Here is a 16,869-nt window from a genome sequence, read left to right as displayed (position 1 = left end):
AGTTTGTAGCCATGGTTTGAAATAAGTGAAGGGCGTTGTGCAGAATATGCTGACACAGTTCAGCATATCAACTCCTGTAATGCAGCAAAGTGTTGCATGCATGAATGACACAGGCAGCATAAATTTGTCACTTTGCCTTATCCACATTGTCACTGACACTTGTGATTTACAAACTGACCACTGGGTGCCGTTGTGCACCATTTTCAAAACTGCTAAAAATAAAACCGAAATTGCTCATGTCGTGTCCACCTCTTTTTACACATATTCGCATGTACATAAGTAGGTTTCGATTGTATTCACTACTAAAATTATACTACATGAGGACCTATTTTAAGCTTGACCCTGCCTGACCTCAGATCCCATTTATTATTTATTACTCATCGTACCACATTTGATTGTTTCAAGTCAAGAACTTGTCTTTAAGTCCCCAGTCTGCCCATTATTAGCATGTTTGTACTATTAATCTTTTCATATTTCATTCACACAAACCACCCTGATGGTGGATGAACCACGCCCCCTTCAAGATGACAACAAATAATCAGCAATCTATTGTAAGGAGCTCCCAAGCATTCATGTCAATCAAGCAAAACGGTAAGAGTAAGAAGACACGACTTCTTCATTCGACTGAGATGCCTAACAGACTTTCTGACATGCGCCTTAGACAAACTGTTAATAACTTCTTTGCAAAATGGGCCCCCTGATGGAGGTGCGGATCATTAAATTAGTCGAGGGGCTCATCAGCAACATGCAGTAATAAATATTGACGGGACGAGCTATAATACAAGGTGGGCCTTCAAACAGATGTAACAAAGAGATTGATGTATGTTTAGATGATTACAGTACAGCCGAGGTCATTTAATTCGCAATTGGGCCATCATTTAGGGGGTGGAATGGGGGTGTAGTTGTAGGTGCAAGATTACTATGCAAGATTACTGTCACAAGTAGTGCCGTACAGAAAAGTGTGCCCTTTTTCTTTTTTTCTTTTCTTTTTTTAATTAAAGCTGGCAACTTTTCCCAGACGTGAACTCAAGTCCCAATCCAGACTGAGCACTGAGTGCGTGCGTGGCTTGTTTAAGTGTGTGGGTGAGTGTTGCAGTATGTACTGAAGACAAAAGAAGACCTCTGAGCCGTGCAGTCATGGCATCAGATGTGCACTGCGCCTTGCTTGCTATCTTCTCCCCGCGCCCAGGGAGCAACTTGGCGGGATCGGTGTCTCGGCAGTTGCATGCGAAGGACTCGTGGACGCAAGGTTGCTCGTGCCCTTGAGCGAAGATCACATGAGCTTTTTCCACGGTCACTAATCCTGACCCGCTTTCATACGGGCTGTTTTATGAACTCGGCTCGCGCGTGTACTGCAGGAGGCGGCGGCCCTAAGCGAGCCAGCATGGCGCGAGCATGAAGCGAGCACGAAGCGCATGTAGCTGCTGACATCAACTACATGCTATCAAATGTATAATTGATATGAAGAAGCACTAACAAGAGAGGCCTCGAAAAGTGCTCTAAAGTAGGTCAAGGGGGAGTCCGGAGTATGGAGAGCACATGGAAGTGTGGGGGCCGGAGCGGTGAAGGAGGCTGAAAGTGAGAAGAGTGAACTGGCAACGTGTAAGTACAGGGTGACGAGCAGGACAGCAGCATTAATCAAAATATGATGAGTGGCAGATGGAGAAATACTTCTTTACTATTTTCTATCAAACGCCATCTTGTCTCCGACATCCTCGCCAATATCCGATTGTTCTCTGACCAAGTGCTCGGCGATGGGGGAGATTCAAAGGTATCGTCAAGCTCCAAACCGAATCTAAATCCTGTGACGTCTCGGCACGCTGATACGCTCTCAAGTGTTACATAATGCCTCGTCCGTGTGATACATTGATTTCCAATTCATTATTTATTTTCTCTTAAGATTCTAGTGTAGGAAGCAGCAGAAAATTACATAAGCTTTTTTTTTTTTTTTTTTAAAAGTCCAGTGCAGCACTCAGGAGTGAAAATGACGCAAATGGGAGTCAAAACGCCCCAGTGAGCCATTCCGGACTTGATTTGCATCAGCATCTAACCATATGAAGAAGTCCTTTTTATTCATTGTCATCTTTTTGTCATCTTTTTGATTGTAGGCAGATACTTGATTGATGTCTAATAAAAGCTGTATTAGAAAAGAACCACTCCAAATCATATGCTAATAATACTGGCTAATAATGAGCGGTTCTGAGTGCTCTTCATATTTAACCTTTCTGTAAAATCAAACTATTGTATATTCTGCCATCACGTTCTTTTATGCTTTTATAAAGTTACACAGTGAAAACTCTTCTTGGAAATACGACGAGTTTCATTGACATCAATCCGTGTCATTCCGGCCAACCAATTTTTAAGAGCCCGTCTCTATCTGATGTCACTCCTCGAGTGACTATGTCGTCACCTCGGCACGGCCAAACCTTGTGCGCCTTATGCATTGGCAAGCTCTGGTTCACGATGGCACGGCTCACCTGCAATGCAGCCAGTTGCCATTAAAATTTAATACGCTTGCATCATCTGTTTTTTCTGGCACGCATCTGTCACGCGTTATCTCAGGTTGAGTAGCTATGGCCACAGAATCAAACGCTTCATTGGCTGTTAATCACGTTTCCTCCAAACAGTCACGGCAACCAAAACATAGAGTGCTTTGAGTCTTGCTAAGTTTTCTGGTGCATGTCAAAGTAACTTTGATGGGGCATCCCGGACTTTTGAAGGCTTATAACAGGGGTGTCAAACTCATTTTTTTCGCGGGCCGCATTGTAGTCATAGCTTCTTTCGGAGGGCCATTATGACTGTCAACCCAAATAAGTGTATGAGCACCTCATATTATATACATTAAAAGCTACAAAACAAACTGACAAATAACTTGTTTTCAAATCAGACGAGTAAAAACTGGTCAAATATTTAAAAAAATATACGTATATTATTAAAAGTGAAGACAATTTGTAATTCTAGTAATGACACACGAATTTGATGCATGATTTGTCTTCGCAGGCCACATAAAATGATGTGGCGGGCCGTATCTGGGGCCCCGGGCCTTGAGTTTGACACCTGTGGCTTATGGGAACTTTTGTGTGATGGGTGAAACAGATGATGCGGAGTTTTGGAGTACTTTTGGGGTTAGTCAAAATCAGGTCCCCTGCCGGACTTTGGCTCGAAGAGTCGACGTCAGCGCCAGTAGACATATTTAGGCTATACTGATGCTCGATAAAATGTTCACTTCTGTCAAAAAATAACTCACTCATCCAACTGTTGTAGAAAGCATACAAAAGAGTGTTGCCTGTATACGGCACAGTAGACTCACTCACTCACTCACTCACTCACTCACTCACTCACTCACTCACTCACTCACTCACTCACTCACTCACTCACTCACTCACTCACTCACTCACGTGAGGAAATACAATTACCCCATGATTAATGTCATTATGTTTTGTTTCGTTTTTCTACGGCCATTTCTCATCTGGACCGTGACTGACATGGCAAATGTTTTGACAATTTAAAGATCTCTCTGAGTATCCACAGCAATCACAGCCTGTCACGGTTGCCCAGCCCGTCCATCTGTTCTGTCTCACACCCGTCCGGTTTTGGCCACAGTGGCCTGAAACAGCAATACTGTGGTCACTGGTAACATAGTTTAATCTGTGGCTTTATCTGGTTTGCCTGTCTGAATAAAAATGAATAATTTTGTGGTTTACAATGCAGTGTAAGTTGCAGTGCCGTTGTATTTACTGTTTTTATTTGATTATTTCATTTCTGACATGCACACAAATCACTCTACCTGTAGATATTGTCATGCTCATAGAACACATCTTGCCGTCTTACTTTTTCTTCATGAAAGTGACTATTTTCCATCGCCCTGTCAGCTAAGATTGTAGCGGCAACGTACACATGTGAATTGTGAGTGCTACTCCAACAATCATGTGTTGAAAAGTGGTGGCAAGGTTTGGATATTCTGTGACCACGAACAGCAGAAAAGTAGAAATCTGGCCATCATAAAGATGGGAACCGACCTGGCTTGGTGTTAAAGGGAGCTTTTCTTTTGCTTTTTTAAAGTGACCATCTGTCTCACAATCCTTTGCAGAGTGTGAGGTTGTCTTGCCGGCTTTACACTAAGTCTTTTCTCACTTTGATCGCAAGTCTGAGGAAATATCTTCGCTTACCAACTGTGCCCTTTTGCTTAATAAGGTGTTTTGCTTTCTAGTGAGTCACAAAGCAGGCGAACGCTTGCAGAGATAAAGCCACATATCTGGTTGATCTCGCGTTACGTTAACTTGTTACTTTCCATTGGTACAATTAGACAAAAATGTGGATAATACCCTTTTACATAAGAGTTCCACTTGGTCCAATACAGCCTCGCTGCGTGACTGCACCTACTTATCTATGTTTAGGTGACCAACAATCCCTGTTGCCAAGGAAACTGGGAGTCAAATGAATTTAAGCGCAAATTTATGTAATCCATGCGAAAGCTTTGGTTGCTAGACTACATGCATCCCCTAACTGGCTGCTGTGTGAGTGTGTCGTCACTTCCGGTCGGAAAGTGCATCCAGGTGTCCCTCTATGTCCACCTCTCACTTTAATCCAACTAACACTGGCACACACCTGCTTCTTGTTCTTCTTCTTCTTTTTTTTTTTTTTTTTAAAATCATGTCAGGATATTTTTGGGTCTGCCTTTCACGATGACAAGACGGCGAGCATGTGTGTGTGACATTAAGAGAAGCTGTGTGGTGGCCAGGTAACAGATGAAGCTGCTGGACGCTTGAAATTAGCATGCAGAGCAGAGTAGCTTCCAATGTGGACTCACTGACTTGCTGCAGTTCCAGTGTGACACAAAGCATCGCTTATCCCCACCCCCCCACCCCTCAAAGAAACCACTTTTATTATCTCCACGCAGGTTGGCAGCTCAGAAAACATGACACAGAGCGTGGGAGATGTGAGTGAGGGTCATCCAGAGTGGGAGAAATGTAAAGCACCGCTCCTTTTATCCCCAAAAAAAAACACACAGTGAGGAAGTGTGTTGTATAATTGTGGGAGCGTGGAAAAATGAGCACTTCCCTCTCTTGTGTGTACAATACAAATACAGCTGTGGCTTTCACACACATGCATGAGTACCATGAAGAAGCTTACCTTTGTAGTCACAATGCAGAGGCAGTCCATGGTATTTAGTAAGAAATATCGGGGTGTGTTTCAACCCCCCCAACCCCCCACGACAGAGGGCTGAGAGCCCCACACCCCGCTCCCCAGCCTGCCCCACTCCTGCACTCTCGCTCTCGTCCTGCCGTTCCCCCCCTTTTCTCTCCTTCTGTGGATCTCTTCTTTGACTAACTGAACCAGCGAGGGAAAGAGAGGATGGAGGGAGGGGGAAACATGAAAAGGGAGGGGGAGGGCCACAGGGAAACAGAGAGAGTGAGCGGAGAAAGACAGAGAGAGGCTGCTCTCGGAATTTTGTATGAGAGAGAAAGTGGAGGCGAGGCGGCAAGGTGAGGGCACATCCGCTCTTCTTGGGAGAAAAGGGGGGCGGTGTGAATGTGGAAAGAGATGGAGTGATGATGGAGATGGTGGGGATTCAAAAAAATGAGAGGGGAAGCCACACTGTGGAAAGGAAGGGAAAAAGAGAAACAGAATAAGACAGCGGAGCACGGATGGAGGAGGAAGAAGCGAGGGAGGGGACAGCTAAGGAGAGAGAGCTGGCGAGTGGGTGTGTGCGTGCACGCGCGCGTGTCATATATATATATATATTTATATGTGTGTGTGTGTGTGTGTGTGTGTGTGTGTTTGAAGACAGAAGGAATTAGACCGCGAGAAAATGTGTTGAGGAGGAGAGTGTGAATTACATGTGCATCGGCGAAGAAAAGCAAACATGAAGCAGAGCAACCTATAGAACTGGATTGAAACTGAGATGGCTTTTTTTTTCTTCTGCTTGTTTCAACACTCAGCAGCTGTTGCCTGGTGCAATTGTTGCCATGGTAACATGGTAAGCTTGGTGTTGTCATATCTAGTATGTGCTACATTTTTTGTAGTCTCAATAGGCAGGTATATTTACACATCTGTGTCACATGTGTTAGAATGAGCTTATGCACTTTCCACTGCCTTGGAAATTCTTTAAAAGGCAAAAAAAAAAAAAAACATACCAGGACATTGAAGTAAATATTCATAAGGACTGCTGAAGCTGTACATGTACTCATGCATGTAGTCAGCTGTACATGCGCTCTGCCTTTAAGATGTTGGACTGTACCACTCGTGGTTGTGTAAAAGGGGAATGTTTGCTTAACTGTCTTTGCATCACCAGTTCTATAATTAAGTACAAATCCAGCCCCCTCCACTCACTCCCCACAATGCTGGAGAAGTGGTACAGCAATCAAGCAATTCTGGATGATGAACACACATTTTGCTCCCCAGGGTGAAGCGTTACACGGGCATTGGATTGAAAAAGTACAACCCAACAATGAGCAACTCCTCCATTCCATCTACAGATGGCCACGTTCTACAGATGGCCGGTGTTATAAATACACTCACGCATCAAGAAACGTGGAACCTTTGCAAATGCTGAGCATGTTAAGACATCTAACTTCATCCCTTTAAAGTTCATACCTGCTGTGTGACATGTCAGTGTCACCTTTTTGACTTTGTGCACAACTGATGAAAACAAAATTTTTGTGTAGCATCTTAATAGGGTTGGAGTGGCATTAGCGATTCTCACTTATCGTGAGATTTTACTGCCACATAACATTTAAGAAGTCCCTCCAACCTGTAATGCCCTCTGACAACTCAATTTATTATGCACAAAATATGCAATGCAGTGCTTCTTTATTTATTTACAGTTTATTTCTGAGAAAATTGGGCTTCTATTTAGCTTTAAATAAAGAGAAAGCTGGCTATAAATGAAAAACAACCTTGTAATTTGCAAGTGTTGTGCTTTTAAACAATCAGCAATGAAACCCGTAATTTGTCAGAGAAGTATTTACTGTATTTGTTCAATGTAGGTTCTTCATCACCTCATTAAAACTGCAGTGGAAATGAAATATTTAACATCCAAGTATATGCCAATGATTTGAACATTTGTATCAAATACATAGCTTTTTTTATTACACCTCTATTGATGAGCACCCTTGAGGATGCACGATTCAATAAAATATGGGCGCAAAACACGCATGTTAATTGAATTGAATACGATAAATCGGCAGTGTCAAACTCATTTTCGTTGCGGGCCACATTGTAATTATGGTTTCCCTTGTAGTTAGTGTTTTCCTCAGGGGGCCATTATGACTGTGGATACCACATACTGTAAATGGATAATCAGCTCACATTTGATTGTTATTATATAGTTGAATAATATAATAAGATATAAATAGATATAATATTGTTTCAAGTTATAAAATAAGATATAAATAGTAAATTGTTTCAATATATAACATTATTTCAATTTATATAAGATCTAAATAGATATAATATAAGATATAATAAGATGTAATATAATATAATATAATATAATATAATATAATATAATATAATATAATATAATATAATATAATAAGATATAATATAATTAGATATAATAAAATATAATATAAAATTATATTATAACAATATATCATATCAAATCATATCATAGCATATATAGTAATATAATATAATACAACATTTTAGCCAATATGTGAGGTCTGATATTAACATAAAATAGTCATTGCCTATCATTCCATCACTGCAGAAGATCTGAGATGTTTAATTTGTTTGTTCTTCCGTCACACCTGACTGTCTTTGACACTTCCTCTGAAATACGTCTCACTTAGATACAAATGAATCTAAATATAAACCAGTCTGCCAAAAGTGATTTTTTTTTCCCCCAAATAGATTCTGAATCATTTAAATGTATGTAAATGTTATTGCTGAAGCCTATCAGATGCATCAGTAATTGTTATGCGTGTATACATCCATAATGTATGGACATGGCAAGTCCTTGGTGCCACACTCGTTTGGGCACACCAAGTCTGTTACCCCAGTAAAGGACCTTATTTGGAATGAAGTGTTTCTACAACACGTAATTATTGTTTAAAGTTTAATTTTTTTAAGAGGCTGCTGGGTTGGGCCTGCAAACAACGTAATGACATAATGACAATAGTTTGACTCAGATGCTCTGTCATAACAAGATTTCAATAGTTTATTTCCGACTCATTTGACATTTGACACATTCATAGCTTTAAATGGTTTTTCCTCTGAGTCTTTTGTTTTTCTCGCAAGTAAAAAAAAAAAAAAAAAAAGAAAACCTTTTCAATGACAAAAGAAAAGCGATTCTGAGTCATCAAGGACGAGACACCCACAGACAGGTTTCTATGCTCTGCATGACGGAGTGAGACTTTTTTTGGCATCATTGAGGGCCTCAGTTTGAGCGGGGTGGAGGACTGGGTTTGCAGAATTGCTGCGTGGATGGCACAAGCACTTGGCAAGAAGTCGTGCAGGTGTTGCTAAGCACCATGTGCGACTTCCTGTGGAAATCGACTGCAGGCCGGATTTTAGCCTTTAAATATGTCCCAAAAGTAATATTTTGCATTCAGCTGGCGCAGTGTTTATTTTCAGAGGGATATTTATAATGTCATCTGATATCTTGTTTCTAGTTTCGGTTTGCATAGGAACATGCTTTTACTTTGGTTTCATTAAAAGGCTGCTAGCATGTGGTGCAACTGAGCAATCGAAGAGTAGTATAGGGAAGAATTTCCATGCAAATGTAATAATGCTCGTTTTTCCTTTTATGACACAGAGAGCCGTTTCTAATTATATGCCCAAGAAATAATGTAATAAAGTAAATACATTAAAAAATAAAATAAATCTAACCTCGTGTGGCAGATGAGATTGACAAAAAAAGGCTTTGCCAAGTGACCGCTGGAGGGCAGCATTCCCCTTTTTTTCAAATTCTTAACAGTATTTGTCATAGTTGAATGAGTTTGATGTCAGGGACCCTGACTTCAACTCCGTCAAAAACTTTGGGGATGAACTACAACAGGATCGCAATGGATTATGAGTATGTAGCCGATTTTCATGCAGTCCTCTTGTATTTTAATTTATGCATTTTTTCCCCAAAGAGCGCCATTAAAATGTGACTGAGATGTGGTTGAAGTTATGGGACAATTACTTGGAGTTGAACGCCATCTTCTGGTGAACACTTGTCCTTTTTTCTTTCTTGTTTGTTTTTATGAGTGCCATAAAAATGGAAGTTGTTGAGTTGTTTTTGGCATTATGGGAATATGACGCGGAGTTGAACGCCGCCTCCTAGTGTAGACTTGTCCTCCAGTTGTTCGTGGCAAGATACACAACGTACTAGGGTCAATGGGTTCATTGCATTCCTAAAGCCTGCACATGGATGCGCCTGTGTGTTAGTTATTTGAGGGGGTTGGAGGATGTGCAACATGTTCAGTTCACAGTCATAAGACCGTGCTTGTGTAAGCAACATGTCTTTGTCTTCATTTGTGTTTAAATAGTTCAAACCCAGTGAAACCGAAAAATGAGGCATGCAAAACAGGACAAATGTTAGATTTGACTTGTAAAACCTGCGTATCATAATCATGCCAGTATAAAGAAGCTGCAGGCGCTATTTTTGCTATATGAAAAAAAATCCAAGTGTGCATTTTGGGTGTGACCTGTAAGCACGGTTGTCCCTTGAGGCCATTATCGGATGATATCAGCACATGTGTATACTGTACCTGCATGAGACAGATCCCGTGTGCTAATAAGACGCCATGGAAACATGCTTTCTTTTGGAGGTTATTAAGTGCAAATACACTTGTTATGTGCACTCCGACTGGCATGAGACAGACTGGAGTCCTATTGAAGATAAATGCTGTAGAAAGTGAAGGACAACGCTGTAGAAAGTGAAGGACAGCATGTACACTATGTAACATAGTCCAAATAGGATGTGAATAGCCTCACAGTGAAGTACTTTTTTGTTTCCTTTGAGGGTGGGAGGGAGGTCCTATTGAGCTAATAAAGCATTCAGTTTATGAAGAATATCAAATTGCAAAAATTGAATTGAGCAGCTTGTTGTGAATACTTTATAGACAATGCACCGGTAGGCTGGAATTGCTTCATTTTATTATGATAAAGGTTCCTCGTGTAGTCAAGGACAGGCCTTGTGCAGAAATAGAAATCACTATTTGGGGGGAACATCTTTCACTCAGCATTAGCCACAAGTATTTTCCATTTCCAACAAATACATGTCATCTTTGCTCCATGTACCCACACTGCATTAATTTATTCGTTGTGCACCTATGAATGTTTTTAAAAGAATGAAAAGCTGTTAAAACAAGGTCATATCAGTCATATTCTTGCTTTGGAAAGGGTAATTGTGTGCCCAGTGGGATGAATAAGCCAAAAATGTACATTCCTGCTCACATTTTCCAGTTAACTCAATGGGAATTCAAGTTGATGAAGCTATTTCTCTGCTCATTCAGCATGTCAACTTGTTACCGCTATGCTCATTCAGTCAACAAATGCCCTCAATGATTATGGATTTTTATACATTTTAAACAAAATTTCACATGCTACAAGATTGTCGAGGTAGGCAAAGTCAGCCAAACAGAATTTCAGCTCATTTTGTTGACACACACTGCACGCAGCTCTAAAAAGCTATTCATGAAATCTTTTTTTTTTTTTCCAGTCCCAAATATCGAGGTTACTGTGTGTCATGTGTATACGAGTAAAGCTGCCTGTTGCAGTTCAAATAAAACATTTTCATCTGCTCAAATTTTCCAAAACATCATTTTGAGATGAAGTATGAATCATGAGGTAGACAGGAGGCCACAGTATTCTTATCTCAGCTAGACAACTGACACAGCCAGGGAGGCTTGGGCACTGAAAAGACAAGCAAAAGAAACCTATTAATCATTTATACCACTTGGACACAAAAGACAGCACTGTGCCAGCTCATTTCAACTAGACTGAACATGCTTTTTGGGGGGGGAGGGGGTTGAACTTGTCATCTTTGATCAATTTTAAGATTATTGTAGCGTCGACCCAGCCTGAGCCACACTGACGTGAAGCAATAACAGCTATCAGAACGTGAAAATGTTCTTCAAGAACAACATTTTCAGTTTTCATTATGTTTGGGCAGTTATAGGCTCTCTGCAGTTCATCTCTATTTAAAGATGCAAGGTTTATATTTGAAAAATATATTTTTTTTAAATAACAAAGAGACAAAACGGTATTAATATTTGCAGAAAAAAGATTAAAAAAAGAGAAATAAAATGGAAAGTGTGTAGGACAAAGGGTCATTTTATTCTTTCAACCTAGTAGAAAAAAATAAGTTTTTCATAATTTCCCCAATGAGCCACAATAAGTGAAAGTCATCCTTTAAGAGGAGAGGAGAAAACTCCAATCTCCAAACTAAATTGTGTCTGAGAGAGGTGAACAATAGGAATTTCCATTTAATGAGTATTATTATATCTTTGGTAATGGGGTGGTGAGGTGAGTGCACTTTTTATGGTTATTATTATATTTCAAATGAGCGAACCAGGGGAAGAATTCCAAATTGTGAAATTAAAGCTGATATTTGGTTGATGTTCCCATTGGTTAACTTGGATAATGTGGTGATTTGCATTCCAAATTAACAAAAATTAAATCGGACAAAACCAGAACACACGCTGGATTTTGACATCACTGATTAGCAGTACAAAAACTGTCAAGAATGTTGAAAGCTGTGCCCAATTGTCTGAACACAATAAAAAGGGGGACAAAGCAATCTCGACTTATTGCTTGGTTTTGATCATTGTCTAAAATCCTCAAATGTTGTGGAAAAACACAAGCCTCAGTCACACATGAAACACAGCACAAAATAAAATATAGTTTTTTTGGAGATTCAACAACAAAGTGGTGCCCCAGCACCCCCCAAAAAAATATTTGGCAGTCATGTGAGGAGGCCTTTTACTCTGTCACATCTACCACGTCTGTGATCACATCTTGTTAGATTGAGTGTAACATGTAATACCAATGTTGTCACTGTGCACTGCCACCCAAGTTATTTTAGGACCGGTAATTGACAAATTAAAACCAAAATACCAGAAAGAACCCAAAAGAGAGCAAAGTTGTGTTCTTTTGTGCGCTTGTGTTCTGTGAGTGTGTTTAGAAGATGAGAAGCCTTTTGCAAAATGTTGCAAGCTTTGGTTTACTTGCTATTTTAACTTTAATATATCTTAACAACAAATATACAAATATGAGTACATGTTGTTGGCCTCCTCACATTACGGATTGCTTTTTTGTGGTTGTAACAGTTGGCGCATATAGCAGAATTTTGTCGCTGCTAGCTGTTTTGCAAGCAAAATTGAAATGCCCTATAATGTCACACGTAGTGTTTATATCTGAGTTCAGTCAAGATTCATGTATAATATAATAAGTACGGCTGTCAATCAACAGCAATGACAGAGGAGGGATAAAGATAAATGAAGCTTCAAAGCCAGGCTGGTGATTTTTTCATGTTGTTTGGTTAATTAGATAAATGAGTATGTTTTATTAATAACACTTTTGACAGAGTAGATGTGTGTGTATGTGTGTGTGTGTGTGTGTGTGCGTGTGCGTGTGCGTGTGCGTGTGTGTGTGTGTGTGTGTGTGTGTGTGTGTGTGTGTTTGTGCATGCGTGTGCGCGTGCGCGTGCGTATGTGTGTTTTCTTGATGTCCACTAAATAAGTGCTAGCTAAAAGAAATGTGAATTTAACAAATAGGTTTTTAAAACATTTTTAGTAAGTGTCTCAAAAAAGCTTTAGGAGCCCAGCTATTAATTTATATATTGTTACAATTAATACTTCAGTTTTCAAGTATAGAGCTTAAAAACATGGGCTCTAAGACTGATCCCTGAGGAACACCCCAGAAAAAAGTGATATACTTTGATTTATGGGGCAAACCAACTACAAAAAAAAACTATATGAAGCAGCTGACGGGCCCTCCTAAATGCAATTGGAGGCCACTGTTACAATTCTTTATTAAAACATAAAAAGAATAAAACTTAATGCATGTGTCTGGGAGTTTTCACGTAAGTATTAAATAGCTGACTTTATAATATACTTTCCATTCTTTCTTATTTTTATGGCGTGTACTTTGTCACAGCTTTTAGCATACTGGAACCACAATCAAAAGAAAACATTTTGTATCAATGTTTGACCAACCATTCAGACACCTGAGGCACTCAAGACAGTCTTGAGCCAGGACAAAAAAATGTCCACCACTTTCCCACATTTGGAGCGTTTTTGTGGTATGTCATTTAATATGAATTTTTTTGTGGTATGTCATTTAATATGTACTCTATTCATCTGCAATAGACTTGGACCTTGGAAAAAATATTTGGATTGGCCCACTTGTTGCAGTCTTCAGGGAAATGTGTGTCATTTTGTATGTGCGTATATTCCCTTTCAATTTCTACCTATTGGATTCAAAATATGAAATAAATGACTCTGTAAAAGTTAGGCTTGGTAATAACATTTGTAATTCCACTGTTAATTGAATCACAGCTAATCTCATTTGTTCCAAACAAGTTTGAACATTGCAGGTTGGCATTTGGTTTGTAATGAGTTGTCTCGACCCTGTAAAATTAAAAACCCGCGGCCATTCACAGATTAATGTTTTAAATCAAAAAGGAGAGAAGGGAAACAATCAGCAGCCTGACCTGACTAATAACACTGTGACACATTACACATTTCAAAGTTCATGGAACTTCAATAATTTCCTGAATTTTATTTAAATATTTCAGACAAATTGCTAGTGAGTAAAAGTATTTTTTATATTTCCACAAAAATGCCAAAGGTCAATTGAATGAATGTACAAAAACATGAAAGAGGACAAATCCAACTGCTGCCCTCTGTTGGCTCTATCCACAGATGTTGCTTGACCTGCAGTTCTGGAAACTCAAGTGTTACAACAAAGTTTGCACACATGCATGGGTTTCCGTAAGGTTTCCTTAAGGTTAACAGCTTTTTTTTTTTTTTTTTTTAATAAGGACTCTGGTGTTTACTGATGAGAGAATCAATGAAGAATGTATCAGGCATAATTTATTCTTTTTTTTTCCCCTCGTCTTTCTTTATCTCTGTGAAAATGTATTTATAACACAATAACAGGTTCGGCTGTCAAGGTTAGGTAGGTGGAAAAATATAGCTGAGAGGAGAATCATTGTTGAAATTGTGTGGGTGAAAAAGAACTTTGGATCCTTAAAATTTCAAAACATCAATACAGAGGTGCACAAATGTAAATAAAAAAAAAATCCCATTTCAATACGTTTTGCAAACTTTAGGAAGACCGTGGAAGTTATCAGTTACCGGACATTTTTTTTTTCTTCTCAATAAGCCACACCTTGACAAAGACACTGCTTTGAACCATACATGCAACTAATATTAACAACTCTAATGCTCCAATCTTAACTATTAAAGCTTGTGCAAATAAAGCTAATACTAAACACCCTTGAAATCAAATTTAAAGAGCACATTCAAGAATGATTCTATAATTCAAGCTTTTTCCATACATATTTGGTAAATAAAATAGTTACATTAGAAATTTGCATACAGCCCAGTGCTATGCAAAAGTCACTGTTTTAATTATCTTCATTTTGGCCAAGCAGTTTTAACTGACACACACACACACACACACACGCCCACACACATGCTTTGGCATGTGGCTAAAATCTGTGGCATGTGGCTGAGAAAAACATGCTTTAAGTTTTGGTATACATATGTATAATCTACATCTTTTAATAGTCCATAGCAACCAATACCTTTGGAAAAATATATTATATGGGAAATAATTACTGAATTAAATACAAATTAAAGTCTTTTTAATATGAGAAATGCAATCAATCATACAGTATAAGAATGAAGCCTGAAGCTGTGCATGGAACCTCTTTAAAACATTTTACAGTGTAATTTATTTTAAAAGAATGCTATATTACTGTTCGGTTGTGTAACTTTTAGGCACAAGCATTTGTAATTATTCTTTAAGAACTTTTTTTGAAAAATGTATTATGTAATTCAATCAAATACCATTTTTAATTTAACTTTTATGTGCAATACAGTTTTAAGTGAATTATTAGTTGCAGTTTTTTTTGGTATTTGAGTACTGTTAATGTTGAACCTCTATAATATAGCTTTTTACTGTTTATTAATTAAATTTCATTTTGATGAACACTTAGGCCTACTACTTTGCTGTATTTCAATGGTCAGAGCGCAAAGCATTGCATTTTACAGTTTCAAAACCACAGATTTGAACAAAGTTGTCAATTGAATTAGTAGGTTTATGAAAGTACAAAAGTAACAAAAGGCAATCACAAATATCAAATCAATCTAATGGGTTTTTGTTGTTGTTTCCCTAGGCGTTTATAGCTTTACTAAAGTAGAAAAGTGGCTGAAGTCAGTTTCACGAGGGCGTTTCTCTTGCACGTAATGATGTAGGTCAAAGCAATGGCGGGAGGCTTGTCCTCCGTTGAACCCGTGGCGCGGAGCCATATCCGAGGCCTGCAGAGGGCGCGCATAGCCCAGCGCGCGCTGACGCGCACACGCAACCAACATCCTGAACGGAGGTCTCCCCACATTCTGGCAGCACAGTTCAGAGATGGCGATTGTCTGAAAGCTCGCCTCTTTTACCTTTCTGTTGGTACTTGTTGAAGTTGTTGGAAGAGTGGCTCTTTTTCTTTTTCAAAAATGCCGCCATTACACGAACACTCGCGACGCTTATGTGGAGACGAATCGCGCTGCACGCGCGTAACCTTAGCTGACCTCCTTGTCAGGAAACGCTTCCCCCCCCCTTTCTTTTCTTTCTTTTTTCCCAAGATGAGGCGATGCTTTGCTTGATACGTCTCCGTGGCCATCCACGGCACGCTTTTCACACATGAATAATACACGATCATTATCGAATACGACCCACCGCGTGCTTCATTATTCTGATGTGGACTACAGACACGCGTGTACGCGCACACACGCACACCTGTCACTGTCTAGACAGCGAGGGAGGGGGGACATTAAGGGGGGTCCGGGGGGGTCGGTCCCACATGACCCATTTGCTTCATTCTGTGCCAGCCAAATCTATCTCAAGGCATTGGAAGAAGAGAAAAAAACCAACACGAGGAAGGAAAAAAAGCAATCCCTCTACCAAATCTGATTGGCCGGGCGAACCGGCACCGTTTGTTCCCCCCTGCTCCCAAACTCGAGGTCAGCTCGGGACGTTAAAAAATAAATAAATGAGAAAATAGAAATGCGTAGAAAGTGGAAGACACGACAGACAATCTAGCTTGTTTGGTGCCCAGCGCGCGATTGGCGGCGGTTCCAACCAACCGGGAGGCGAGTTACCGAGTGACATCGTCAGCGTCCAATAGGAAGTTGTGTCGCGTGATGGACACATGATGGGCTCCTCCGCCGTCCTTGTGACAGACGAGGGAGGCGGAGGAGGAAGAGAGAGGGGAAGCTATATGAGAGTTCATTCACATTTGTGGACGCGGTTGATTCTCTCAGCATGAGTTCCTTATTTTTTTTGCACCAAACACGCATACGTGACGATTTCAAAGTGAGGTTTACCATACGTGTTTATAGCCCGACATGTCACCGCCGCGGTTTTTATTTGTAAATATTGTGGCTCCTCAACGAGTAGGAGGCACATTACTACCACTAGTAGTAGTACTATAACAACTCCCACTGCTTGCACATAATGGAGCCTCTCTCGCTCCCCTCTCTTCCGTGGGGGGTTCAATAAGTGACGAGCAACCCAAGACGGTGCACTGTTCTCCCCCAATGGCAGCTTTAAGTGAAAAGGCGTGCCTGCACCCCCACCCTCCACCACCCCCCACCCCTCTCAAAGTACCCGATGTATAGTTAAAAAATGGGAGGGCACATTTGAAGCGAGCTGCTT

At 40.0% G+C, this 16,869-nt stretch overlaps 1 long non-coding RNA gene across 2 annotated transcripts in view; it reads left to right on the top strand.

Moving 5' to 3' along the window:
• Nucleotides 1-7,197, top strand: part of LOC125981943 (uncharacterized) — a 31,353-nt gene extending 24,156 nt beyond the window's left edge. For both annotated transcript variants that reach the window (XR_007486209.2, XR_007486208.2), the window contains exon 5: nt 6,406-7,197. This is a non-coding gene — a long non-coding RNA (uncharacterized lncRNA). The remainder of the gene's footprint in view (nt 1-6,405) is intronic.
• Nucleotides 7,198-16,869: the final 9,672 nt, after the last annotated feature.

Source organism: Syngnathus scovelli, chromosome 15 (assembly GCF_024217435.2).
Source record: "Syngnathus scovelli strain Florida chromosome 15, RoL_Ssco_1.2, whole genome shotgun sequence".
NCBI classification, from domain to species: domain Eukaryota; kingdom Metazoa; phylum Chordata; class Actinopteri; order Syngnathiformes; family Syngnathidae; genus Syngnathus; species Syngnathus scovelli.
Note: the sequence above shows the minus strand (reverse complement) of the source record. Positions and strands in the feature narration are given on the sequence as shown.